The sequence below is a fragment of the Podarcis raffonei genome, chromosome 11 (genome assembly GCF_027172205.1).
Source record: "Podarcis raffonei isolate rPodRaf1 chromosome 11, rPodRaf1.pri, whole genome shotgun sequence".
Classification (NCBI taxonomy): domain Eukaryota; kingdom Metazoa; phylum Chordata; class Lepidosauria; order Squamata; family Lacertidae; genus Podarcis; species Podarcis raffonei.
Window position 1 is genome coordinate 7146491 of NC_070612.1, and position 7196 is coordinate 7153686.

The following is a 7196-nucleotide window of genomic DNA, read 5'->3' on the forward strand; positions in this document are numbered from 1 at the left end:
TTTTAGGATCTAACAATTCTGTTTCCAATTTTGATTTTTCCACCTGAAAACCAATTTTCTTATCTAAATTATAAACCTCCCTTATTTGATAGTAGTGAAGCCAGTCTCGTACTTTAGTTTTTAAATTGTCAAAGCTCTGCAGCTTTAATCTATCTCCATCTTGTTCCAAAATTTCCCAATATTTTGGCCAGTTTGTCTCCATATTAATTTTTTTCAGAGCCTTGGCCTCCATTGGTGACAGCCACCTTGGTGTTTTACTTTCCAGCAAATCCTTATATCTCATCCAGACATTAAACAATGCTTTCCTGACAATATGGATTTTAAAGGCTTTGTGTGCTTTGACCTTGTCGTACCACAAGTATGCATGCCATCCAAAAACATTATTAAAACCTTCTAAATCCAAAATGTCCGTGTTTTCAAGAAGCAGCCAATCTTTCAGCCAACAAAATGCGGCTGATTCATAATAAAGTTTAAGGTCTGGCAGGGCAAATCCACCTCTTTCTTTAGCATCAGTTAGAATCTTAAATTTTATTCGAGGTTTCTTGCCCTGCCAGCAAATCTTGAGATATCTCTCTGCCATTTCTTGAAACAGTCCATCTTGTCCAAAATTTGCAATGTTTGAAACAAAAACAACATCCTAGGCAATACATTCATCTTTATCGCAACAATTCGGCCCAGCATTGATAACTTCAATTTTGACCATATTTCTAAATCCTTTTTCACTTCCATCCAACATTTTTCATAATTGTCTTTAAATAAATTCACATTTTTAGCAGTCATATGAACCCCTAGATATTTCACTTTCTTGACCAATATTAATCCTGTCTCCTTCTGAAACCTCTCTTTCTCAATCTCTGTTAAATTTTTCTCTAACACCTTAGTTTTCAACTTATTCAGCTTAAATCCTGCAACTTGACCAAATTCTTGAATTAATTGCAATACTCTTTTAGTACTGGATTCTGGCTCCTGTAATGTCAAAACCAGATCATCAGCAAAAGCTTTCAATTTATACTGTTTAGCTCCGAGTTGTATACCTTTAACCAATTGGTCTTTTCTGATCATATTGAGCAAAACCTCCAGGACCGATATAAAAAGCAATGGGGAGATTGGGCAGCCCTGTCGTGTTCCTTTCTCAATCTTAAACTCTTCTGTAACTACGTTATTCACAATTAGCTTAGCTTTTTGTTCTGAATAAATTGCACCTATACCGTTTTCAAAGCCTTGGCCTACCCCCATTCCCTGTAAATTTTTCTTCATAAAACTCCAAGAAATATTATCAAAGGCTTTCTCCGCGTCCACAAATATCAAAACTGCTTTAGTATTAATATTCTCTTGTAATTTTTCTAAAATGTTAATTATGTTCCTTGTGTTATCTGACAAAAGTCTCCCCGGGAGAAAGCCCACTTGATCTTTATGAATTTCTTCTACCAGTACCTTTTTTAATCTTTTAGCCATAATTTCAGCAAAAATTTTGTAATCCACATTGAGTAAAGATGTGGGACGGTAGTTCTTAAGCTGTGTCTTTTCCGATTCTGTTTTCGGTATAAGTGTAATGTAAGCTTCTTTCCACGACTCGGGTGCCTTTCCCCCCCCCTAATATTTCATTGCAAACTTCCTTCAAAGGCTGTATTAACCATTCTTTCAAAGATTTATAATATTTTGTAGTCAAGCCATCCGGCCCTGGAGATTTGCCCAATTTCATATTCTGAATGGCTCCTTCCACCTCTTGGTCAGTTATTTTGTAGTTTAACATTAATTTATTCTCTTGAGAGATTTTTTTAATCCATTTGTTCTCAAAAACCGGTCAATGTCTATTTCTTTCTGAGTCTCCTGTGTATATAGCTGTTTAAAGTACTTCTGAAAACACTTCCTGATCTCCGAAGGATTCTGTATGTTCTTTCCCTCCACCACCAGATTCGTAATAGTGTTGAGTTTTTGTCTTTTTTTCATTTGCCATGCCAGCAGTTTCCCACACTTATTCGCTGATTCAAATGTCTTTTGTCTCATCTGTTTGATCTTCCATTCTATTTCCTGATTCATCAATTTCATATATTGTACTTGATATAACTTTATCTCTTTCAGGATCTCCTGTGATTTCGGTTTCGCCCTCAGTCTCTTTTCTCCATCCTTTATTTTCTCCAAAATTTTCCCCCTTTTTTCATTTTGAGCTCTTTTCTTGATTGCATTTTGTTGTATCAAAAACCCTCTCATAACTGCTTTGCTTGCATCCCAAATCACTCTTTTCGGTCATAGTATTCATATTTGTCTCAAAATAGTCTCTCAAGTTTTTCTGAGCCTTTTTAGTGATTTCCTCATTCCTAAACAAGGAGTCATTCATCCTCCATCTAAAGGAACCAATTGGTGTTAATGTCATTTCCATCTTCACTGCATTGTGGTCGGAGCAAGTTTTAGTACAAATTTCCACTTTTTTTATCTTCGGGGCCAGTCCCCTAGTTACCCAGATTTGGTCAATTCTTGTCCATGTCATTTTGGCTTCAGAGAAGAAAGTTCCTTCTCTTCCCAAGGGGTTCTTAGTTCTCCAAATATCAACAAGGTCCATATTGTCAGTCATTTCAAAAAACGTCTTTGGTAGTCTGCCATCTTTTGTAACCGTTTGTCTTTGGGCTTTATCCATATTCGTAGACACCACTCCATTCATATCTCCCATCAAAATCATGTTATAATCTAAATAGTCCAGTAAAATTTCATGCAATTTCTTTAAAAATTCCGATTTTCCCTCATTCAGTGCATAAATACCTACTATCAGAAACTTCTCTCCTTGTAGTTGAATTTCAATTGCAACAAATCTTCCTTGGTCATCTTTAAATAAAAAATTCGGTGACAGGCTTTCCTTTGCATAAAGTACTACTCCTCTTTTTTTAACTTTATCTGATGAAATAAATTCTTCTCCTAATCTTTTATTAGTCAAAATTTTCCGATGTAGCCTTGTCACATGCCTTTCTTGTAGACAGATCAAATCCAGATGTTCTTTTTTTAATATATGAAATACTCTCCCCCTCTTTTCCTGGGAGTTAAGTCCATTCACATTCCAACTTAGTACTTGCAGTGTCATGATGTAATTACTCTCCTTCTCCCCCAACGGCGCCCAGTAGTTTGTCTATATCGGTCGGTGGCATTGATTTTCCTTTTTTTTGTGAGCTCTTGTCTAGTACGGCTGGCTCTTTTCCAAGTCCTTTATGCAGGTCTTCTTCGTGTGTTCTCAAGAACTTATCTTTTTCCTCCACTGATCTTATTTTTATCTTTCTTCCTTCGAAACTGAAAGATAGGCCTTGGGGGAATTCCCACCTGCAAAGGATATTGTTTTTTCTCAATAGGGCCACCAAGTCTCCAAAGTCGTATCTTAGATCCAAAAGATGTTTCGGTATATCTTTGAAGATTTCCACTCTTGATTGCAGAATTGTCAAAGGTTTCTGGAAATGCAAACCCAAAATTTTATCCCTTTCTTCTTTGGATCGGAGGGTAATCAGGCAGTCCCTTATTTTAATCTTTTCCCCTCCTTTTCCTAACCTGAAAGCCCTCACGATCTTAAAATCTTCTTGTTTCAATTCCAAAACTCTGCAAATTCTTGTGTCAAAAAATCTGTCAGGGTGCCCTTCTCCAATTCAGGAACAGCTCTGATCCTTAAATTCGTCTGTTTTTCTTTCAATTCGATCATAGACAACGTCAGCTTGTGATCTGCAATTTCCTTCTGTAGGCCTGGAACCGTCTCTGTTTCCAGTTGCACTACTTTAAATTCCACAGCAGCAGTTTTTTCCTGTGTCAATTTCGATTCCTGCAATAATTTCTGAATAGATTCTGTATTACTATTCACCTTCCCCCCCAAATTATCTAATGTTTCTGTGTTTAAGTCGATTTTTTTATTTGCAGTATCAACTTTCTTATTGGTCTCTTCGACCTTCATACTGAATTGTAACAGAGTTTCATTAATCTTAACCAATGCATTCGCTAAAGCTTCTTCTGTCATTCCGCTAGGCTTAGATTGTGTAGATGCCGATCCCGATGCAGTAGGAAGGCCAGCAGTTGATTGCCTTCGCTGCCCCCAAGCTTTCCCAGACCTCAGAACTGACGCGTCTATTTTCTCTTTCCCATCTGCCATAACAATAAAGCAGCAGAAAAGCCAAGGTCAATCTCAGATAAGCTGTTCCTGTTTACCAGTGGAAAATTCCAATTTTCCAGTGGAAAGTTGCAATTTCTAAGGGTCCCCCTAGGTGGACACAGTTGCAATAGTCCAAAAAAGTAACTTTTCCTCTTTTAACAAAAAAGAGAAGACTCCAGCCGAGAAATGAAAACAGTTCCAATTTAGTTACCTTCCAGTTGCTTCCCCCCCCCTCTTAACGAACAGAACACCAAAGCTGGCCACAATGTATCCAACTTACTGTCATAAAATGTTCTATTGACAGCTGACACACAGCTAAAAAATAACAGTCTTACTTCATAGGCAGACCGTTCCCAGGTCTGAACGGTGGATTTTAAGCACTTCTTCTCTCTTTATGCAGGTTTAAACAGTCCAAAACAGCCCCCTTCCTTCCCTGCTTCTAGGAGGGGGGTTCAGAAGAGTTCTCGAGTTGGAAAGCAACCCTTTTCAAACTTATTTCCAGCGCTTGAGCTTGTAGGGCAGCGGCTGAAGAAGGAACAAAAAGGGTTTTCTTGTGTGAGTTTCTTGTGGCTGATTAGCTGCTTTCTCTGTGCAAAGGTCAGAGGGGGCAGGGCTTCTGTTGAGGTAGGGGATTAGCTGTGGGAGGAGCTTGTCAGAGCTTGTAGGGCAGCGGCTGAAGAAGGAACAAAAAGGGTTTTCTTGTGTGAGTTTCTTGTGGCTGATTAGCTGCTTTCTCTGTGCAAAGGTCAGAGGGGGCAGGGCTTCTGTTGAGGTAGGGGATTAGCTGTGGGAGGAGCTTGTCAGAGCTTGTAGGGCAGCGGCTGAAGAAGGAACAAAAAGGGTTTTCTTGTGTGAGTTTCTTGTGGCTGATTAGCTGCTTTCTCTGTGCAAAGGTCAGAGGGGGCAGGGCTTCTGTTGAGGTAGGGGATTAGCTGTGGGAGGAGCTTGTCAGAGCTTGTAGGGCAGCGGCTGAAGAAGGAACAAAAAGGGTTTTCTTGTGTGAGTTTCTTGTGGCTGATTAGCTGCTTTCTCTGTGCAAAGGTCAGAGGGGGCAGGGCTTCTGTTGAGGTAGGGGATTAGCTGTGGGAGGAGCTTGTCAGAGCTTGTAGGGCAGCGGCTGAAGAAGGAACAAAAAGGGTTTTCTTGTGTGAGTTTCTTGTGGCTGATTAGCTGCTTTCTCTGTGCAAAGGTCAGAGGGGGCAGGGCTTCTGTTGAGGTAGGGGATTAGCTGTGGGAGGAGCTTGTCAGAGCTTGTAGGGCAGCGGCTGAAGAAGGAACAAAAAGGGTTTTCTTGTGTGAGTTTCTTGTGGCTGATTAGCTGCTTTCTCTGTGCAAAGGTCAGAGGGGGCAGGGCTTCTGTTGAGGTAGGGGATTAGCTGTGGGAGGAGCTTGTCAGAGCTTGTAGGGCAGCGGCGCGCGCCTAGCGGCGCGCGCAGTTTGATCCATCTTTTAGATTTAGGGGAGCTAGTCTCAAACGTTTGTTGGGGGAGATATAGGTTTATTTGGGGGGATTTATTTGTCCTGTCTTCACACTTTTTATGATGGAGGACCGCTGTAGTCACCCCCAACGACACCTTCTCAAGATGGAGGGTGAGGGAACAGCTGCAGTCGCCTGTGGTTCCTGCGCAATGTTTGCCATCTTGCCAAAGGTTGCAGGCAGCTTTACCTGCAGCAATTGCATGTTGATTGCCCTCTTAAAAGACAAAGTCCAGCAACTGGAGGAACGTGTAGCTACGCTCCAAAGAATTAGAGAGCTGGAGCTCTTCTTGGAAGCAACAGAGCACACCGTCTCCACCAAGGAGGAGACAGGGGACTCCCCTGAGAAGGAGGCTAGTTCACCAACACAGGAGCCAGATATATGGAGAAACGTGACTCAAAGAAGTAGGAGGCCCAGGGTTCGCTCTGATTGTTTAGAAATACGCAATCGCTTTGAGGTCCTTTCCCCTAGCATGGAAGACGAAGAGCAGACTCCATTTGAGGATCTCTCCCTCATTACAGTCGATCAGGTATATGAAGACGAGCAGCAAAGGCAGTCTTCAGGGAATGTGCAGGCGACCTTGGAACGGACAGCTCACGGAAGAACCCCGACCAGACCTAAGAGGAGGCGTGTAGTGGTGATAGGGGATTCCCTACTGAGGGGAACAGAAGCAGTGATCTGTGGGCCTGACAAGATGTCTCGGGAAGTGTGCTGTCTCCCCGGGGCTAAGATCCAAGATGTAACTGAACGACTGCAAGGAATCATAAAACCCACTGACAAATACCCCTTCCTCTTGGTTCATGTGGGAACCAATGACACTGCAAGCAATAGCCTCCAGAAGATCAAAAGAGATTACGAGGCTCTGGGCAGGAAATTGAAGCAATTAAATGCACAAATTGTCATCTCATCTGTCCTCCCAGTTGAACGACGTGGCCCAGGGAGAGAGGGAAAAATAGTGGAAGTGAACAACTGGCTTCGCAAATGGTGTAAACAGGAACGGTTTGGATTCTTAGATCACAGAATGCAGTTTCTTGAAGATGGACTTCTGGCAAGCGATGGGCTGCACCTCACAACGGTTGGTAGGAATGTTTTTGCAAAAAATCTCAGAAACCTCATCAGGAGGGCTTTAAACTGACTAATGTGGGGGAGGGAGACAGTGCTCCTGAAGGTAGGAGTCTATCAATTGATGAAGATGATCATCCAAATGTCATAGACCGAATGGAGCAAACAGCACGCAGACCTAGTGGTGGGAGGAAAAAATCCTTAAATAAGAGACACGGGGGAATGATTAATGGACTTCAATGTCTGTACACTAATGCGCAAAGTATGGGAAATAAACAAGATGAGCTTGAGCTCTTGGTACAGCAAACTAAATATGACATAATAGGCATCACTGAAACCTGGTGGGATAAGTCCCACGATTGGAATGTAATAATGGAGGGATACAACCTATTTCAGAGAAACAGACCAGACAAGAAAGGAGGAGGAGTGGCGTTATATGTCAGGGATGTGTATACCTGTGAAGAGATCCAAGATTTAGAACCTCAAAGCCAAAGTGAGAGCATTTGGGTCAAAATTAAGGGAGAGAAGAATAACAGTGAC